The sequence below is a fragment of the Lepidochelys kempii genome, chromosome 13 (assembly GCF_965140265.1).
Source record: "Lepidochelys kempii isolate rLepKem1 chromosome 13, rLepKem1.hap2, whole genome shotgun sequence".
Classification (NCBI taxonomy): Eukaryota; Metazoa; Chordata; order Testudines; family Cheloniidae; genus Lepidochelys; species Lepidochelys kempii.
The window spans coordinates 15,689,448-15,711,424 of record NC_133268.1 but is presented as its reverse complement, the minus strand read 5'-3'; the positions used below and the strand labels follow the sequence as shown (position 1 = coordinate 15,711,424).

Below are 21,977 nucleotides of genomic sequence, written 5' to 3'. Positions count from 1 at the left end.
TTTTTTAAATATTCAGAATATACTATTTAAGAAATGCTGTATCAGAAACTGGATATTTTAAATTAGCTAATCACAAAAATTCAGGTTGTCTGGCTCTCTAAACAAAGTGATTGTTAGCACTGCTTCCCTGACCAATGTGAAGTTGTTCAGTTTCCCATTTTAACTGTTTATATAACCAAGTATATATTCCCCGGGGGGCTGGGGGGCAGGAGAAGTGATGGAGAGTTCATCTACAGCATGGTTTTACAACACACCTATAAAAATCCCTGTGCAGGAAATTCTTATGCATACTACATTTCCCTGCCTAAGACCACAGGAACAGCAATAATGAGCCAATGCTCGAGAAGTTCACTGTCTCTGATCTCTTTGGGCTTACAGTCCAGCTTCATGTTGGCTGTTCTTGCATAAGGGTCTCCAGCTTCCCATCATACATAAAGAACTCTAATGAAAGGCAGCCAAGGTTCTAATGACAGAAGTATCAACCGTACAGCTGAGATTTCTTCCTCTTCATTCCTCTTTTTAGGTTAAAAATCTCTCTCTCATCCCCTGCCCATCAGACAGGGATATTCTAACTCAGTGGTTCTCAATCAGGGGTCCAGGGCACACTGGGGGGCCACGAGCACGTTTCAGGGGGTCCACCAAGCAGGGCTGGCATTAGACTTGCTAGGGCCCAGGGCAGAAAGCCGAAGCCCCACTGCCTGGGGCTGAAGCCAAAGCCTGAGCAACTTAGCCTCACAGGGCCCCGGGCAATTGCCCTGCCTGCTACCCCCTAATGCTGGCTCTGGCTTTTATATGCAGAAAAACAGCTGTTGTGGCACAGATGGGCCATGGAATTCTTATAGCATGTTGGGGGGGGCCTCAGAAAGAAATAGGTTGAGAACCCCTGTTCTAACTCACACTTTTCATTCTTTCTTGATTTCTGGAATTTTCCACTGGTACCAGAAGCTCCACCTAGTGGATGTGTATACTAACTGCACAGTTTGAACAGGAATTATCTATTTCCTTACCAACTGCTAATAAGCATATGTAATGTTAATAATGTTTTTGTTTTAATTTACTGTGCAACATGGCCAAATTTTCATTTATTTGGGAACTGTAACTTTGAATTTCCTGAATTGTGTTTAGAACAGAGGTGGGCAAACTACGGCCCGCAGGCCACATCCGGCCAGTGGGACCGGCCTGCCCGGCCCCTGAGCCCCTGGCCCGAGAGGCTAGCCCCACGCCCCTCCCCGCAGCCACACAGGCAGCGCTCTGGGCGGCAGGGCTGTGCGCTCATTCAGGGCAGCGCATCTAGCTCCAGCCAGGCAGCGTGGCTGTCAGACATGCTGCTCTGAGCTGCATGGTAAGGGGGCTGGGGCGGGGCCAGGGCCGGGGGGGTTGGATAAGGGGCATGGAGTGGTTGGATGGGGGTCAGAGGACGGGGAACAAGGGGGGTTGGATAAGCATGGGAGTCCCAGGGGGCCTGTCAGGGGGCAAGGGTGTGGATAAGGGTCGGGGCAGCCAGGGGGCAGGGAGCAAGGGGGTTTGGATAGCAGGTGGGGTCCCGGGGGGGGTGTGTGTGGGAAAGTTAGGGGACAAGGAGCAGGGGAGGTTGGAGGTTCTGAGGGGGGCAGTCAGGGGGCAGAAAGTGGGAGAGGGCGGGGCCCAGGCTGTTTGGGGAGGCACAGCCTTCCTACCCGGCCCTCCATACAGTTTTGGAACCCCAATGTGGCCCTCGGGCCAAAAAATTTGCCCACCCCTAGTTTAGAACCTGAACTAAGATGTCACAATAATTTAGGTTTGTGATTTTAAAAAAAGTTGCTCATTTATTTGACCATGCAAACATTTAAATACACAAAGCAGGAATCGACCTTTCTGATGTGCCCTAGAAACTAATATCAAAAGTTGTTCCGTCTGTATGGCACAATATAATTAAGTGTACAGGAAGTCTAAAACTGGAGGCACCAATGGCCGAGAAGGCAGGCCATCATACATAGTAGCCCCTTTAATACCTCCTTTAAATAAGCATTTGAAATAGCCAAGGATATGTTATATATATATATATATATATATATACACACACACATACACACACACACACATATACACCAATAGCTGCAGTGAAATCAATATGTACTGCACATGCTCAGTATGCCATTCTCACTTGTCCATAGCTATTTCTTAAAGACTTTTGTGTTGAATGTAATAAAGCCTCAAAAGAGGTCATGATTTTCTTATACCATGATATATAGTTCAATGAGTGGAAACAAAGGCTAAATGAATATTCCTCAAATTTCAAAAATAATTCTCCTCTGGAATGAAACTAAATATGAAAAATTCCAAAGCAAAATTTTTTGCTGGAAGCTTAATCATGTGTAGGGCTCTACCAAATTCATGGTCTATTTTGGTCCATTTCATGGTCATAGGATTTTTTTTTACAAACCATAGATTTCATTATTTCAGATATTTAAAGCTGAAATTTCACAGTTTTGTATTTGTAGGGATCCTGACCCAAAGAGGAGTTGTGGGGGGTTGCAAGGTTATTGTAGGGGGAGTTGCAGTAGCCTTACTTCTGTGCTGCTGCTCGTGCTGGCGCTACCTTCCAAGCTGGGCGGCTGGAGAGCAGCAGCTGCTGGACAGAAGCCCAGCTCTGAAGACAGAGCAGCGCAGAGAAGGATGGCATAGTATGGTATTGCCACCCTTACTTCTGTGCTGCTGCCGGCAGAGCTGGGCCCTCAGTCAGCAATCACCACTGTCCAGCAGCAGCACAGAACTAAGAGTTGTATGGTATGGTATTGCCACGCTTACTTCTGCGCTGCTACTGGAGGGGCATTGCCTTCAGAGCTGGGCGCCTGGCCAACAGCCGCCACACTCACAGAATCATAGAATATCAAGGTTGGAAAGGACCTCAGGAGGTCATCTAGTCCAATCCCCTGCTCAAAGCAGGATCAATCCCCAATCAATCAATGCCCAGCTCTGAAGTCAGCGCAGAAGTAAGGGTAGCAATACCATGATCCTCCTAAAATAACCCTGTCACCCCCCTGCAACTCCCTTTTGGGTCAGAACCGTGAATTTGAGAAACGTTGGTCTCCCCCATGAAATCTGTATAGTACAGGGTAAAAGCACACAGAAGACCAGATTTCATGGTCCATGACACGTTTTTCATCGCTGTGAATTTGGTAGGGCCCCAATCATGTGGAATCCTGAAGTACTCGCACTTGCTGTTTGGAGCATTCCAAGAAGCATTCTGACACTTTGTAAGCTCTTTAGATTCTTACCAAGAGACATTTATTAAGTCTTTCTAAATTTAAAACACAGAAACAAAACATGTAAGCTGCATACAGGTGATTTGATGTGCCAAAACCAGTAATACATATTGCTGGGGTGTGCTGGTGAATGATGAGTAGCAAAGCTCTGCAAAAGTGTGCATATACGGACATGCACTCCGGAACATGTTACAATCTACTCCAGCAGTTCTCAAACTGGACATGACTCCATTTTAATGGGGTCACAAGAGCTGGCATTAGATTTGCTGAGGCCCGGGCTCAAAGTTGAAGCTCCACCGCCTGGGGCCAAAGCCAGAGGGCTTCAGCCCTGCGTGGCGGGGCTCAGGTTACAGGTCCCGGGCCTGAGGCTGAAGACCTTGGATTTTGACTTTGGCCCCTCCGCCCGGGGCAGGTTTTGGTTTTGCTCCGGCCGACTCAAGGTTCAGTCCTCCCATCCTGGGGTCATGTAGTAATTTTTGTTGTCAGAAGAGGGTCACAATGCAATGAAGTTTGAGAATCCCTGATCTAGTCAATTCCCCAGCCAATGTGTGATGTACTCCTCAGATAGTGGATGTATTATATATTAAATTGATAAAACACTAGCCAATTGGCTAGATCTTAACTAACAGGCTATATGTACATTTTAACTAGTTAAATAAGTAACGACCATTCAGCTTTTTCTCCCCCCACAATCCCCATATGTATCCCAAACAAAAATGTAACTAGTCTGTGGGGTTGGACAAGACCTTATATACAGACTTCTCTCTCCACATATTCCTACCTTCCTTCCCTTTTTTGCCTAGACAATTCCCAAGCACTCCAACTCCCTGACTAGATTCCAGCACTAATCCACCTCAGCTGCTGTCTTTGGGCTGGCTCATGGACCTTTGATATTCAAAAGACTTCATAGTTTGAGCAGTGGGAATCAAAAACCATACAACACAGTTCTTAGAAATTTAGAGAAAAGTATTTTAAACTCTTTTCTAAGTAACCAAGAGACTTGTTTTAAGGAACTTTTTGTCTCTCGCTGCCACTGATCCACATCAATACCAAAAAATGTTTTTTAGCTCCACTGCATCAGCACAAAGAACTGCTAGCTCTGGAATCATGTCAGGAATCAGGCAGAACAGGACAGGTAAAATTGGGTAAAGGCAAGAGAACAGATGAAAGTCAGGGGACTGGAGAACAGCTGAGACAGAACTGAAAGGCCCTGGCTAAAAGCATCCCCCCCATATGTTAAAATGATTGGCTGAATGAGGCAAAACCATCCACCCACAGTACTTGTGGCACCTTAGAGACTAACAAATTTATTTGAGCATAAGCTTTCGTGAGCTACAGCTTATGCTCAAATAAATTTGTTAGTCTCCAAGGTGCCACAAGTACTCCTTTTCTTTTTGCGAATACAGACTAACACGGCTGCTACTCTGAAACCACCCAGAGTGTTAACTTTCAATGGCTGAGGAGGTTGGGGTTTTTTAAATTATTGAAGTTTTAAACATTACCTTAGTAGTATTTTATTTTACAAATACATATTTTGCCAGCTGACCTGTTCAATCAAGAACGTGTAAGTCTGTTGTGCGCACTGGGACACAATTACACAAGTTTAGAACCCAACAGCCAACATCAGTTTTCTTCCAAACCATTTTTAAATGCCAAGTTTTTTAAAACTAAGGATATAAATGGTTTAACTGACAGTGACTCACTGCAGACGAATATGGCATTTGTTCCACTCTTATTTAAAACCAAAAAATGTCACACACATTCAAAAAATACCAATGTATGTGAGATTAAAGTGATGCCCTCCAAATGTGGGCCTCACATTTGGGCTTCCAATCTCAACTGCAATGAAGGTGTCAAAAGCATACATTTTTTTCTTAAAACATATGGCCTTTGGGCAGGTAAATAAAACAAACTAGTTTCCTTAATCTGATCTCAAGTACATCTTTAGATATTTTATGTCAAGCTGAAGATTCTCTTGAAAGTCCGGAATGAACAATTCCATTTCCCCCAAAAGGGTGTGTTTTTTATATCGTGTTAGTCCAGTCAAGTTAGACTTTGTCTAAACACAAAAATTGTACTACTTTACCTTTACTGATATAGTTAAAGTGGTACAACCCTCCATGCTAGTGTGGACAGTTAGGTTATGTCTACGCTGCAGAGCCTGTGTTGGTATAGTCCCCTAGTGCAGACACAGTATACACTGACAGGAGTTTTTCTGTTAGTGTAGGAACACCATCTCCGCAGACAACATCAGGTATATCAACAGAAGCACTCTTCCACTGACACACCTGTGTCCATGCTGGGGATTTTGTAAGCATAATTATGTTGATTGAGGTCATGGTTCTCTCACACCCCTGACCAATATAGCTGTGCTGATATAATGTAAGTGTGGACCATGCCTTAGGCCTTGTCCACTCATAAAACTTAGGTCAACACAGCTATGGCCATCCACTCCCCTGACTGACATAGTTATGCCAGTCTGACACACATAGGTCAGCAGAAGAATGCGTCTGTCAACCTAGCTACCGTCACTCAGGAAGGTGGAGCTCCTAAAGGAGCAGAAAAATCCCTTCTGTCACTGTAGCCTACATCCGCTGGGTCACAGCAGCATACCTATGGCACTGTGGCTATGCCACTGTAGTACATACAGGCTATATACCTGTATAAAACGTGCTTATATTCATATAGCTTATAACCTTTCCTGAACAGGAAAAAGTTATACCAATATAAATACACATACCGGTATAACTGTGTCCACGCTAGGGGTTGTACTGTACCAGTCCTTAGTTTAATATGATTGAAAAGCCCTAATGCTTGTTAAGATGTAGGCTAAAAGCTGAAAGCCCAACTAACATGCCTTCAAACATATTAGCCTCCATCTTAACGAGCATTAAGAGGGCTCAACACAACTGAAAAGCCAACTGGACTGAGCTAAAAAAACAGGGTACAAGTATCCTAAGGGGCCAGTGACTACCAAAGGACATATCTGGGTAGAGCACATAATAGGTGAACAATTTAAATCAAATAGCTATTCACTATTGCTCTTTTGGGGATTTGATTTAAAATATACGTCCTAAAGACTTCAGATCCTGATGAGGATGATCGTAGTCTAATCTTGATTTTTTTCTCTCTCTCTCAACCTTTGTGCACAAATATTAAAGTGAAGATAATTTTCTATTTTATAAATTGCTAATCTGACTGCTACAGCTTGTTCATTTAGAGCTTCTCCAAAATAAGTAAATTAGAGTCTTTAGTTCTCGTGTCTTTTCTCTTACCCAAATATTTATTCCAATTTTTTCCTTTACACTAATATAGCTAGATGTCACCTTCCCCATTAAAAACAAGTCATATAAAATTTACAGTTTAGACTGTGTACATGTCTTAATTCTGCCAATGCACATGTCACTGAGATACAGCCATGCATGTCAGAAGTGCTGCTTTATAACATTTTTAATAATCATTTTCAAAGGTTGCAGTTATTCTCATGTACCAAAGCTGGGGGAATAGCCATCCCTTATTCATGCTGGTGTATGTTGGAAGCACAACTTACCTTGCACAGAGAGGGCTTGTATATGCACTTATTTAGAAATCTAGTTGGCATTCCCCTTCTAATTTAGGAGTCAGTTAATGAAGTGGAGAGCCTAGTACAGTATAATATCACTGAATTACTTCTATGCTCAATTAAAATGCTTTTTTAAGGCACCATTGTAAGTTAATGCAAAATAATATATGAGAGTTGGCATCTTCTGACAATTGGTACCTTCAATCCTGCATACAATGAAAAGCTTCTCAGTTTAATGCTGCAGAGCATGCGTTTCACAAGCAATCTAGAAGTTCTTCTGAAATAGGGCTCTCAGCCCCAAACATATTGAATACCACCACATTCTGTTCTTAACCTACATGCCCTTTTTCTTAGAGCAAATACAAGCCACCTTTCATATTTTCTCACACACATTCAAAACACTATTTACCTCCCAACATTTAAAACTAATGCTCTTACATTAATGTTTTTTTAAACTCTAGTAGCTTTACCCAATACACATTTAGGCGTTAAAGGCAAATTTAAGCATTATGGGGGGAAAAAATGAAGTTGTTTTCTATAGTTCATTCTCATGTCACCAGGACTTGGAGTTATAAATATAAGCCAGTATTTGAAACACTGGGTACTAAACAGTTAACTGTTTCAGACATAAAAGCAAGATTGCATTAGCTTCTTAAAGCTGACTGCAAACTTTGAACAGGTTAAATATGCCAATCACTGTTAAGTGCTGAAAAGCCAAATATAAAATAAATAAAAACTACTGTGGACAGGTCAAAATCACTTTTAGCAAAGAGAAGTTAAAACCTGTATAAAGCATAATAAATTCACAAGTATAAACAAGCTTAATATTCTGCTTAAATATTTCTATGTTGGGACATGTTATCAACTGTATGTCAAAAAGACATCTCCATTCTAAGGCTTATCTTTGTGTAAACTGGAAGCATCTTCAGCAAAGATTTAACCACCAAGTTACAATGAATCAGCCTCAAGTGGCAATTTTTAGTAGCAACAGAATATGTTTCTTTTCATTTCTGTATAATACTCCAACTTCACTACATATTGTAAGGAAGATATTGGTTGGATTTGGTTGATACTAAATCGCTACCCAACATCTGTAAATATATATTACAAACAGTACAAGGCATTAATTAATCTGTGTTGTTTTAAAAGCAACTGATTTTAAGGGGATGGTTCATTTTCCACATCCAGAGGGATGGTAACTGTGATATGAAGCATTGGTAAATCTTTATAGCTGCTACAGTTACCATTCTCCCCAAGTGAAAGTTCAGTTTTTCCAGATGGTCCAGCTGAAACCCACGTTACTTGAATGGCACTGCTGCTACCAGGGAGCCAGGCAATTCAATCTGAATGTATTTAAGTAAGCCATTCTGTGCTGCACAAGTAGTGACAATACTTCTTCATCTAAACACGTCCTCCCGCCTCATCAGTGTTCAAATATGAACAAAGTTAGTGGAAACATCATGGCATAAACTAAGGAAAGCTCTGTCCTATTTTTCTAAAAGATACCAAAGCTCTTAAGCCTGTCAAATATTTTCATTAAAACCAAAATCATGAATCAAAATTATGGAGGAATCCCAGTTGTCCAAGCAAAGCACAGCTTAACTCAGTCTACAGATAAAGCACTCAATGCTTTAGTAAGGCACCATAACACTGAAGTTTCTACATCACTACTGCCATGCATTCAGAATGTGTGAAAAAGCCATGCAAGTTTATAAAGCAGATGGCACCACAAGCCACAATCAAGTTTTCATACAATTACTACATTCTCCATGGAGGTCCATGTACAGCCGTGCAAAAGAGACAGAAGTCATCCAAGTGCTCTATTTCTCTCATTTTTCCATTTAATCAGTATGATCTCTGAATACAAGTATTCTGTCAACTTCAAAAGTGATCTCAGATGATTATAGTGGCACAGAGTTGATCAACCCCTATGAACTGAACGAAAGTACATAGTAGTAGTATCGGGAATGGCACTGAGAATTTGATGCCAAGAACACAATTTGGTCACTGTAGTTCCAAAAAACATATTGAAGTGATCAGATTCTTCTCTAAATCACTGCTCTATTCACTAAATCCTTTACTATGCTGCTGTCAGCTCATAAGAGCAAGTGAGCACTTAGTGATAGACCCATTTTCCCAGGTCTGTAGAAGGCGCTGTGTGGCAGCTCCTCTCTATGCATCTGGGGCCCTTCCCCCTCTCTGCAGCAACCTTACCCAGTGCAGAGAATGCGCCCCCTACTGACTTGAACACTCATCTCTCCTTTCCACCGAATTGGCTGCGGTGCATTTTGGGTGGGAGCTGGTATTTTTCTTCCATGGCCATAAACCAGATGCAACAATATAGCTTTAATCCAGCCTCAACGCATACAAAAAAAGGAGTCACATTCACGTTGGTGCTTTTAAAAAAATCCACTTAGACTGCAAACAAGAACGAAAAGCAACATGATGGAGTGGGTGAGGAGGGTGCAACCTTCAAACGACAGAGGCAGAATGCAACATTTTAGGGCTTAATTTCTCCTGCCTTTGTCTGAGAAATGGGTTACAGTAGCTATGACCCGGGATAGAGAGAGCAAGGGGAGGATGAGTGGCTGGGTGAATGTTACTCCAGCCTGTAGCCACTGTTCTGCTCAGGGAACCAGTCATGAATCGCGCCTTTTCCAGCAGACACACACCCCGGCTAGTGGGGGGAGACTGCTCTGGTCTCCATTCATTGCACCGCAGCCACCACTGCTTTCCGGCCACTCTCCAGCGCCAACTCTGCCATTAGGGACCTTCACCGGGCAGGCGGCATGTTAAAGACAGCTCTGAGATGCTAGAGGTGATGGATCCATACATTCACTGATCCATCTCAGCCGCTTCACCTCCCATCCACCGCCGCCAGCGCAGACCATGCAATGAAAGCCACCCTCGAGGCACATCCATGTGCAGCCTCCGCCGCCGGGGGTGAGGAGGGACTGAGGGAGGAGGCTGGGGCTGCATCTGCCTGCCGTACGGGCCCCGGGAAGGGAGAGGGGAAGCCGGTAGCGGTCCCTGCAGGCGGGAGAACGGGCCAGAGCACCGAGGAAGAACTGGCCTCTTCAGTGCACGCAAGTCTTTTCCACATGTGTGCAGCTGCGGAGAGGGGTGGGAGCTGCCCGCAAACTCCGCAGCCCCCGCCTGCAGCGGGCATCGCGGTGGACACTGCACTGTGCGGGGCCGGCATGGGGCTCCTGCCCAGCGGCTGAGGAGAGGGCTGCACGGGGCTCTGCCCCGATGCTTGCGGGTGGAAGGCAGCTGCACAAATCGGGAGGTGGCGGCTGCCCGCTCCCAGCTCGGACCCGCGGACTCACCTACCTGCCTGGGCTCTCCTCAGCGGAGGAGGGCGGGCGCTCCCCCGGCACCTCTGGCTGGGGGTGGGGGTGCGCGGAGCTGCCTCCCTGGCGCCGCCCGGGTCCCTGGGCGGGCGGGCGGGCGGAGCGGAGCCGGCGGCGGCGCGGGGGAGACAAAGGGGGCTGGATGGCGGGGGGGTGAGTGTGTGTGGGGGTGGCCTATGGTGAGCAGGTCCCGGGGGGAGGGGGCGGTGGCGGCTCCACTGCGCTCGGTCCCCGGAGGGGGGGGTGTCAGGCTCCGGGCCGGGGGGGGCTCCCTGGGCGCCCTGCAGACAATACAGCCGGGTCCCTCCTGCCCAGAACCTGCCCTGGCCAAGATGGCGGCCGAGAAAGAGCGGAAGTGACGCGAGACTCTCATTAGCATACGGGACTCATTGTCCAGCGGGAGGGGAGGGGGCCGCGCCCCGGGGGGGAGGGGGCCTGAGCCCCGATGGGGTCCTGTTCGCCTAGACCCCATCCCACTTCGGGGTGCGGGTCCTTTAAGGGAAGGGGGAGGGGAAGCAGGTTACATAACCCTGCCGATGGGGGGGGCTCTCGCGAGAGGGGGAGCCGGCGGCGGGATCTACCCCGGGCCCGCTAGGAGGCGCCGCGCCCTGCGGCTGGGGCCTCAGCGGGGTTTGGCGCCGCCTGCTTATCCTTCCGCCACCCCCCAGCCGGAACTACATCCTGCCCGGAGGGGAGGAGAGGGGCCTAGGCGCTGTGTCTGGAGCGGGGGTACAAGCATAGGGAGCATACGCCCACGTGACACAGAAGTGACAACATCACGTGACCTCATAATAGTGAGCACACCACCTCGTGCCCTAGCGATGGTGTGCACACCTTGCACCAGGGACACTCCAGGAGTGGGAGCATCAGGCACAGGGGTTGGCCCCACAAAGACAGAAGCAGGGGAGGCCAGAGATGGCTTTTGGGTATAGGGAGATGGGCCTCCTGTTTGCATCTCTGGCACATCATAGTGTTCTGAAGCACATCTGAAGCAAGCATTGCACTGAGCAGCAGCAATAGAGGCCAGGTTGTACAGCATGCATAGGACAGTAATGTACAGCATACACCGAGTAGTAGTTATCACAAGTGAGCTGTGGTGACCACTTACAGAAGTAGCAATCACACCATGGACAGTGCAAGAGTGACCATACACATCCATAGCATTCACACCTCACACCATGGACAGCGCAATAGTGATCACACTGTGCACAGAGCAGTAGTGACCACACCCTTTGGCTTTAAACGGTACAGAATAGAGAAAGATGAGTAGCTAAAATCTTTTGAGAGAGTTGGGTGGTTTTGATGTTTCTTTTATTGTACTGCAACAGTTACCCATATTTTATCTGGCTTTCGAAAATAGCAACAACACCTTCTTGTAAACTATTCATTTGCCTTGACAAAACTTCCTTTTACACAGTTTGGACTTCTAGGAGTAGGTCATACTTTATATTTGGATAATAAACCTCCCTACTTAAAATTGTCCCTCATGGAAAAAGCTCAGGGTTGACTCATCCTAAGACTTAAGGTTAAATCATAAGACTGGTTCAAACTGGGACAACTGGAATTAGGAAGATTTAAAATTAAATTAAGGAAATTGTAAATGTCTTATTACCTACGTATATTGCAATATCTTTCATTCTAAAAGAGAGAGACACTTTAAATATTGCTCTCTTTTTTTGCCACCACTTTCCAAAACTAATTGAGATTTGGCAGGTTTTGATCTAACATACAGAAAAGAAAGGGTTCTCTGAAACTAGAGTAATATTATATATCATTTATTACTTAGCAGCTTTTACACACACAAAAGTAAATAAATTGTATCTTAACAATTTTTAGGTTATATTTCAAAACCATAGTTTCTGAATTAAAACAAGTGTAATCTCACAAACTAAGGCCCCAGTTGGGCTACTCATGGTGCATAAACTTAAAGTAAACTAAGGATATGCAAGGTCCCTTTGCAGGATCGAGGTCTAATTCAATAACAGTGCACAAAGTATCTTTAAATGAGATGGGCTGGGAACTTTTATTACACCAAAATACTGGGATATTTTATGGATACAATGTAGCTCAATTCATTCAGTTCTCAGTATTTCAAAACTTGTTGATTAAGGATGAGGTGTATAACAGTTAGGTCACTAGTACTGAACAAACAAAAGTCTAACAAGTTTTTCAAACCATGGCCTGCAGTTTAAGAGCAAGGAAAACTTGTAATACATTACTTAAACTTAACAAAAGTTAAATCCCATATTTTCAAATGGCTCTAATCTGAAACACACCCACCCTTTTTTTGGTAGAATTTTGTGATATTTTGTAGAATTTTCAATTTTTTTCTCGCTTAAGACTTTTACTTGTTCCTCAGATTTTAGAATTTATTCTTTGATTCCAAATGACTATATGCATTTTCACAGTAAATTCACTTTAGTGGCATAAGAAACAGTAAGCCACGAAAACAATCCTTCATTTACAATGTCACTGAAATACACAAAACTTATTGAACCCTACAAAAAACAAAAACAAATTAGCCAGTGCTATTTACTGTAAGAGGAACTTCTAGAAAGGTGATATCTAATTGTTCTTTATGTGCCTTCTAGAAAACCTGACAATAATTGTGCAACTTTAAGCAAAGCAAAAAACTATTTTAAGTTCTTATATAACTTTCATTTGCTTTACGAGGGTAGATATTTTCATTTTATAGTGCAATATAGGAAAAAATGCTGGAAAGCATTTGCAAAGCATAGATAAATGGGAACCATATTCTTAAGCTAACCAGTTAAAAGAAACATTCTACAACGTTTGCATCCCTACAGAGCCCATGGAGAAAGACACCCTTTCCTGAGATACTGCTAAATTGACTATACCACAGAGTGAAATATAGTAATATGTACTCCACATCCAATTAAATCAATTTGATGGCTCTATGTGAAAACAAAAACACCCCCAAACAAGCCTTATGACCTTTAAATTTGCTAGATTTGATTTTTTCCCACTCTATCTCTTTTTAGCTATTGCTTATTAATATTGCAGTATAACAGATGCTATTATTTCCTAAACTTGGCTCTATCTGGTCAGAATTTTGGTTTTTCTTTTTACAGTCAATTATGATCTGAGTAGTGGCTTGCCATTTGCAACACATTTAATAGAGAATTGCTAGTCACAACCTTTTTGCTGAAATTAAAAACAGGACAAACTAAGATGATCTAGAGAGGGAAGAACACTGATAGGTTAGCGTCAAGGAGGGAAGCACACCAATGGAAGAAAAAAGTACTCTCCGCACTATTGCAGCTAATTGTTTTGAGCTGAAACACATATATAACTGAGATGCTTTACATTGTGCAGACTTAACTGAGAAAAATGAATAGTAGTTACAGATAAGTAAAATAGAAGTCACCAAGAATTAATTTAGATTTGTGGTGGCAAAATAGTCCTAAAGTGTATTTGTATGTACTTAGAAGCTGTGGAAGGCAAGGAGGAGTATATCAGTAAAGTGATTGCTTAACTATTTACCACTATACTGAGGAGCTATGGAATGAGTTTATGATGTGTAGCATAGAAATTTCTGTTTTTATATTTGTCAGTTTAAGTCAGTGGTCAAGTCCAAATACTAAAATTTATTTTTCCAGGAATTTTGAGTAGTATTCCTACCACTTGAAAAAACAGACTGTAAAAATATTGACTGCACAAAAGGAGGATAGTACTGTAAATTCTAATATTCAGAAAGTCTGTTAGAAATCAGTATTATTATTTATGTAGCACTGTCAATGGACACAGCTTTTACAGCAAATAAAATATATAATAAAAAAGAAAAAGAAATTCCTTGGTCATTTTTCAGTCTGAAGGCATTAATATTTGTTGTAGAAAAGCACACAGGGAGAGAGATGCAATCCTTAGAGAAGCCAGGCATTATAGAACAAGAGATGAGCAGTTTGAAGGAGAGGTAAGATTTGACAAACCTGCACATAGAAGGTGACATGAAAATGTGGGCATGTGAAGGAAGCAGGTGTCTCAGTTCTGAGCCGTTCACTTAGGAGAGGGAGTGATGGGGGATTCAAGCCACGTTTGCGTCACCGGGTTCTGTGCTCAGCTAGCAGCATCAGAGCAGCCTCTGAGCCTGCTCTAAGTTTTGGTGGCTTCCCACAGGCATCTAGAGGCCTCTCTGCCAGCCCCGAATAGCTGGAGTGCAGAATGCTCTGAGCACATCCTTCCTGCCCACAACACCTGTGCTACGGAATTCTTGGTTGGAGACTGCTTTCCAGTCCCTTTGTGCGGCTGGCTCACAAACCAGAACTGGGGCCAAAGGGATCAGTGTAGAGAAAAACTTGGGAAGAGTTTAGGAAAGGGGATTAGGTATGAGAGGAAACTTAGTTAGATATGGGCAGAACAGAGCAGCAAAGCAAGAGGAAGCTCACAGTCCGTGCACCAGATGGGAAACCCATGCAGAGATTTGTGAAGGCAGGGAACACAGAGTCTAAACAACAGGAGAAGAAGATAAATTTAGCAGCTGCATTTTGCATAGAATAATGCAGGGATGAATGGGAGTTCATGGGCTATGACCAGTTCTTGGGCTAAAGTTTTGGCAGTAGGAATAGATGGATTTTATGCAATGCTGTCTAGAAAGCAACAGCAATATCCAGGGCCTGCTCTTGCTCCTATTAATTCAATGAGGGTTTTGACTATAGGCTTCAATAGTATAACACTGGGTCAAACAGTTGCAAGACATAAGAGCACAAGGAAAGAGGAGTCAATGAGGACACTAAGGTTGCATGCCTTGGTGTCAGGGTGTATACTGGTGTTAAAAGTTACCTGCAAAGTGGGGGGGAAATGTTGTGCCTATATTTTGCTTCTTTGTGATGTGTATAAAACTGCAGGAAAATTTATTTAAAAAAAAAATCCTGTCTGCTCTTTACATCCGAAATACAGATTTTTTTCTACTATGAAAGTCTGTGGCACATGGAGAATTAGTGAAATTATGGCATCACAAGAAATAAGAGACTTAAAGTTGAGCAACTGAGAGGGAAAGGGATGTAGTCATGGCTTGCCTACACACAAAAGATACATAGGTTTAACTGAAGGTATGTTGTTGTACTGATTTAGTCAAACGTTGGTCTGGGGCAAGTTAAACCAATATAAGTGTCCTTATACAAAGTTGCACCACTTTAACAACATCGGTGCCATATATTTATGCTTATTTATTTAGTTTTAAAATAATAAGGATGCATATCTAAGGTTCTAGGCACCCCAAAATAATTAATTACACAATACATACAATTACATTAAATCTTTGCAGCATTAATCATCAGTTCCACAGGAACTCAGCCAGCCAGCCACCGACCCTCCTTCATCATCTAGGAAGCATATTCAGACATCTCCAAAAACCTAAACAAGTAGTTGGCTTTCCAGTGTGCCCAGCAAGTCATCAAATTTGGGCTATTTTAGACCAAGGGAAGCAAATTCCAGAGTCTCAGCACCCACAAAGAGAATGCCCTGCCAACAGCCCCCTCTCTTTTATAACGAGGTGGATCCAGCTCAAGTGCCTCTGCTGACCACAATTGTGGCAGTATGGCCTAGGAAGAAAGGTAATTCCTTAGGTGGGTTGGTCCCAGGCCATTCAGGGCCTTTACAGGTCATAATCAACACCTTAAACTCCACCCACAGACCAAGGAGCATTCAGTGCAGACCAGTGACCACAAATGTCATATACTTCCAATATGTTGCTCCACTCAGTAAGTGAGCTGCTGCATTCTGCACCAGTTTTCATCTCTCAGTGGTTTTTAGGTGTAGCCTCATGTAGACTGACAAAAAGAGAGGTCAGGTCTCAGCCCTCATAAAAGATATACCTGAAAGTCCAAAATGGCAAACTTCAGTACTTTTATGGCGTTTAAACCAATGGAAAATAATTATTCCTAGGTGAGGAACTAATACATCATGTACCAGGTCAAACAAGCTTGACACTATAGAACTTGGGGTAAAATTCAGGAAGACTTGTGCTCCTACATGCCTATATCACTTTTGAAAATGGGACATAAATCACTTAGGTGCTTTTGCAAAAAGAACAAGGAGCACTTGTGGCACCTTAGAGACTAACAAATTTATCTGACCATAAGCTTTCGTGGGCTAAAGCCCACTTCATCAGATGCATGCAGTGGAAAATACTATAGGAAGATATATATATAAAGAGAACATGAAAAAATGGGGGTTGCCATACCAACGCTAAAGAGCCTATCGATTTAAGGAGGGCTATTATCAGCAGGAGAAAAAAAACTTTTGTAGTGATAATCAGGCTGGCCCATTTCAAACAGTTGACAAGAAGGTGTGAGTAACAGTAGGGGGAAAATTAGCATGGGGAAATAGTTTTTAGTTTGTGTAATGACTCATCCACTCCCAGTCTTTATTCAAGCCTAATTTAATGCTGTCCAGTTTGCAAATTAATTCCAGTTCTGCAGTTTCTCGTTGGAGTCTGTTTTTGAAGTTTTGTTGTTGAATAATTGCAACTTTTAGGTCTGTAACTGAGTGTCCAGGGAGGTTGAAGTGTTCTCCGACTGGTTTTTGAATGTTATAATTCTTGACTTCTGATTTGTGTCCATTTATTCTTTTGCGTACAAACTGTCTGGTTTGGCCAATGTACATGGCAGAGGGGCATTGCTGGCACATGATGGCATATATCACATTGGTAGATGTGCAGGTGAATGAGCCTCTGATTAGGTGCTTTTGATAATTTTACCTTTTGTCATTGGGGGATTGGATGAATAATGGGACTGGTAATGGAATAATGAGTCATTTCTAGATCACTTCATCTTAAGATGGTAGTAAAATCCCCTAATGGCTGTTTGGTGGCCTCAGTCTTCATCCATTTCCTTGTGGACATCACAACTCATAGTCTCAAAACAGGGACCATGGATTAAATGGGCATAGAAATCTAAGTGTCCTCCTAGAGATAGGTATCTCTGACCTGGAGATAAGGCGTACCAGTAGGGAAGCTTGTACAGCCATTAATTGAGATAAATCACTTCTGTATATGCTGCTGAAGTTTCCTCTGTTGTCAATCCAGCACCTTTCATAAACACAACATTTACTTAGTGAGAAACTTGAATTTAAAAAGTATAATTTAAATCCTAACTTCAGTGATTTCATAATTTATCATTTTTTTCATAAATGGATTTTCTCTTTCACCTATCATCTGGATCCTTTCTTGCAAATTGCTTTGATCAGGAAAAAAAAAGCACAAAAGATTTTTGGAAACATTGAAATTAACCAAAACAACATGCTTCAATTTTTCAACCTGGAGTCACAAGGGGAACTAGGTGCTATTCACAAAATGGAGGTGGAGTTTTGCCATTGAGTTCAATCAGACCAGTATTTCACTCTATTATTGACCAGGCATGACTAATTTTGTATTGTTATTTAAAAATTTGTACAATCTTGCATTGAATTTTCTAGGTACTTCATTGGACGAGCCAATGTCTGTATGTTGGCAACTAGATATGGTCTGAAGTCTGTGTGTTTTAGACACAGATTAAAGCTATTCTGAAACACCTATTTTTACTAATATGTGGTTATATTATAGGTGCAAGAATATAATGCACAAAGGTCAACATTTGGCATTTGAGACTTATGCAAAGGAAACCAAAATAGAAAGGGAATTAATCACACCTGTGTACACTGTCCACTGAAAGGGATGCTCCCATGGAATCTTTTTGCTGCAGTAAGGCATTAAATAATTCTAATTTTCATAGGAATTTGAAGAATTGAAATAAGAAATTTTATTTTTTGTTAAACAGATTGTTACCTTTTGTGTTTTGAATTGGAGTAAAGTTAACAAGACTTTTAAAAAAAAACCTTTATTGTTAAAATGGCATCAGCAATGTCAGCACAGCTTAAGGACTTGGAGGGACAGCAGAGGGAGCAAAGACCATTTTATTTTTGCAAAACCTAGAAGTAGTAAGATTTGTATAGTACTTTCTTAAAAATAATTTAGATTTAGGGTCTGATTTTAAGACATAATTGTATGTCTAATTTCCCATGCAGTCAGGCATGCAAATCAGGTAGCTGTATGTGCAAATGACCTTAGCCAATTTGTGTGTGTAATTATGTGCCCTACCTATTAAAAAAAAACAAAAAACAAGGACCTTGTAATCCACAGGATTTTCCACATCTATAAAATGAATACAACTAATATTTTTAGGTCCAAACTTTTACCTGCTTCTATGTTCCTTTCAAATGCTATTCCAAGAAAATATTCCAATAAATATTCCAAGAAAAAAATTGTTCTGGATAGTTATTCCATAATTTTGGTACTGTGATTTTATATAATTCAATAAGCTTTATTTATATATTTAACCATAATTGGTAAGCTATTATTGTTTGGAATCATGTACAAACAACTTTCCAGTACATAAAGAATTAGAAATTTGAGGAAGCATCAGCTTAGTTACATTGATTAAAAAACAAGTCATGGAGTTGTGTAATGGAGTGAAGTGATTTGTTTTAGGACAGTGGAAGAGGCATGAGGCCTCGTGGAAGAACTGCTCAAAGAACAGATCTAATTTTCATACCAAAATTTAGGGAATTTGAATTTCAGGAAGTGGACAGCCCCCAAACCGCTAAATATTCTACCACAAATATGTAACTTTGCTTATTTGAGCTAAATACCCCAGTGCTAGGGTTGTACTGGGCTCAATGCAGCAAGGTGCTGAGCACCCAGCCCCAATCCAGCAACATACTTAAGCATGTGGGTTAACTTCAGGCACAAGTATTTCTGTAATTTCATTAGAACTACTCATATGCTTGAAGTTAAGCACATGCTTAAGTGGTTCAGTGGATTTGCAGGACAGCCTTCTGTGAAAGCCCTAAGGAGAATCCATTTATTTCCCCTACCCACAGTCAACACGTCTCCATTCTGCAGTTGCACAGATCTAGAGGCCCTGCATTATACCTATGAGCTCCCAGTCCACAAGGACTGACTGCCTCCTGCCTGCTTCTGGAGCTAGCCAATCAGCTGTTTGGGGAAGGGGAGCGTCACTGATACAAAGTACAAGGCACTTCCTTTCCTTCTTACCCATTAAGCATGCTGAGCCAAATTCATTCCTACTGTAACATCCCTGACTTCAATGAATTTACACCAGGACTTAACATGGCCTGCTATCCTCACAGGGCACATGGATTTCTGAGAGCAGCGCAGTGCGTCTACTCTAACATAATGTTCATGACTTTGTGGTATATAAATATAGGCAATGTAATAACCCTCCCCAGAAAAGCTAAAATGTATGAAATTATGATAAAACAGGCATTGATATCAACACTTCCAGTAGGTTTTAGTAAATTTTACCCATCTTCCCTCTCAGGATTTTCAACATAAACCCCGCTGAAAATAATAGCCTTTGCAGGAGTCAATGCATGACTGTAAAGCAGTTCACATTATAAGCCCCTTATACGTATGCAGTTTTTTTTTTTTAAATCTCCTTTTTGTCTGCAATTTTCAATGACTGGTTTCTACCCAAAAGAGAATTATTTATTTTTAAAAAGTTAAAAGACAAACCATTCAAGTGTATGACTTATGTAAAGTTTGGGAGGGGTGGGGGGAGCATTTTCCCCATTATAGAAGAAATTACATCTTTATCATTTTGGTCTGTCTACCTCAAAAACAGAATAAATTTGTAACATTGTTAGTGGCCCTTAATGAAGACTATTAATGGCACTAAAGTTGAAAAATATTAGCCTTTTTTTAAAAAGCATGTCCATTAAAGTTCTGACCAGCTGATGACAACACTGCGCTATTTATTATTGACATATTGGCTTTAGCATGCACATCAGTGGCACTTCTAGTCCTATCCCCCAGCAGTGCAACCAGTATTTCACTGCACAAAATGGTGAATTTGGGGTTGGTTGCAGATCTTGTATTCATGGGGGCTTCCTATGCTGCACAATACAGTGTTTGTGAGCTAAGGAGGGTCAGGAGCAGAGGATCTATTGTTGTACAAGTCTCTCAGTCCCATGAACAGGGGGTATACTAAAATTGTGAAGGCTACTCTAGCCCCTAAGCTGGAGAAGCCTGATTGGAGAAAAAATGCTCCACAGTCCAAGAGGAAGAGAGAAGGTGAGCAGCTGTTCTCCCAAAGACTCTCTTAGGCCAGTTCTAGGACGTGGATTTGGGCATACATTCACAGTAGACAATTCTGTTGAGCCCATGTGTTAGGGTCAAACACCCTTGCCCCACCCCTTCTCTGAGGCTCCGCCCCTTCTCAGAGGCCTGCCCTCACTCACTCCATCCCCTCTTCCTCCATCACTCGCTCTCCCCCACCCTCACTTACTTTCACCAGGCTGGGGCAACGGGTTGAGGTGTGGGAGAGGGATGAGGGCTCTGGCTGGGGGTGCAGGCTCTGGGGCGGGGCTAGGGATTAGGTGTCTGGGGTGGGGGAGAGGGCTCCAGGCTGGGGCAGGAAGTTGGGATGTGGGGAGAGTATGGGCTCCGGGCTGGGGGTGTAGGCTCTGGGTGGGACCAGAAATGCGGGGTTCAGGGTGCAGGAGAGGGCTCTGGGCTGGGGCGTGGAGGGGTGAGGACTCCAACTGGGGGTACAGGCTCTTGGGTGTGGCCAAGGATTTTGGGTGCAGGAGGGGCTTTGTGCTGGGGCCAAGGGGTTTGGAGTGTGGTCTCCACCTGGGGGTGTGGACTCTGGGGTGGGGCTGGGGATGAGGGGTTTGGAGTGGAGGAGGGGGCTCCAGGCCTTGGCAGGGGGTTGGGGTCATGTGGGCTCCGTGAGGGAGTTTGGGTGCCGGAGGGGACTCCGGGCTGGGGCAGGAGGTTGGGGTGCAGAAAAGGGTTCAGGGTCCTGGTGGTGCTTACCGCGGCTCCTGGGAAGTGGCCACCAGGTCCCTGCAGCCCCTAGATCAGGGGTTCTCAAACTGGGGATCATGACCCCTCAGAGGGTCACAAGGTTATTATGTGTCGGGGGGGGGGGTCCACAGCCTGTCAGCCTCCACCCCCAAACGCTGCTTTACCTCTAGCATTTATAATAGTGTTAAATATTTTTAAATGTGTTTTTAATTTATGGGGGTGGAGTCGCAGTCAGAGGCTTGCTGTGTGAAAGGGGTCATCAGTACAAAAGTTTGAGAACCACTGCCCTAGATGCATGGGCAGTCAGGGAGGTGTTGCCCCCACACGTCACAGTTCCTAGCCAATGGGAGTTGCAGAGCCATCCCTCAGGGTCAGAGCAGCATGCAGAGCCTCCCTAGCCGTCCATGCACCTAGGGGCTGCAGGGAACTGCGTGGAGCTAGGGCAGGCAGGGAGTCTGCTTTAGCCTCAACCCCCTGCTGTGCTGCTGATTGGACTTTTAACGGCCTGGTCGGCACCGCTGTCATGGTCCCTTTTCGACCAGGTGTTCCGGTCAAAAACTAGATGCCTGGCAACTCTAGCACATGTATCCACTTCCAGAGAGACTCCAAGAACAAACATGAGCTGCTTCTTCAGAGGTGCAGGCTTTTAAGACCAGGTTAAAAGGGACCTAATTTTTTTTTTTCCCAACAAAATGAGCTTTTGCTGCCTAATTCCCCTCCCACCCACCCCCACTTGTTTTTTTTAGAATCTTAGAAATATCAACAATGGTCATTCCTGTTTTTTATGGAGAACATACTGGATAGCTACAACAACTCTGAGCTGTCGCTCTTTTAGAGGAGCAGTGGTGTCCAAACATTAACAAAAATTCTCTCTTTCCAAATTGTTATTCACAGAAGTTTTATATAAATGTGTTAACACACACAACCACCACACCATTGTTTTGAATAGTGACTTTTCCCCCTCAATTGCTCCACTTTCACTCTCTTGA

The 21,977-nt window shown here is 43.3% G+C and overlaps 1 protein-coding gene across 7 annotated transcripts in view; it reads right to left on the bottom strand.

The window, feature by feature from the left end:
• ADNP (activity dependent neuroprotector homeobox) overlaps positions 1–10,507 on the bottom strand; it is a 44,612-nt gene extending 34,105 nt beyond the window's left edge. For 4 of the 7 annotated variants that reach the window (XM_073309406.1, XM_073309413.1, XM_073309411.1 and 1 more), the window contains exon 1: positions 10,141–10,507. The gene's annotated coding sequence lies outside the window, so the exon portion shown is untranslated. Of the gene's footprint in view, positions 1–10,136 lie in introns of all 7 variants that reach the window. The other 3 variants (XM_073309408.1, XM_073309412.1, XM_073309415.1) reach the window with 1 other exon arrangement.
• Positions 10,508–21,977: the final 11,470 nt, after the last annotated feature.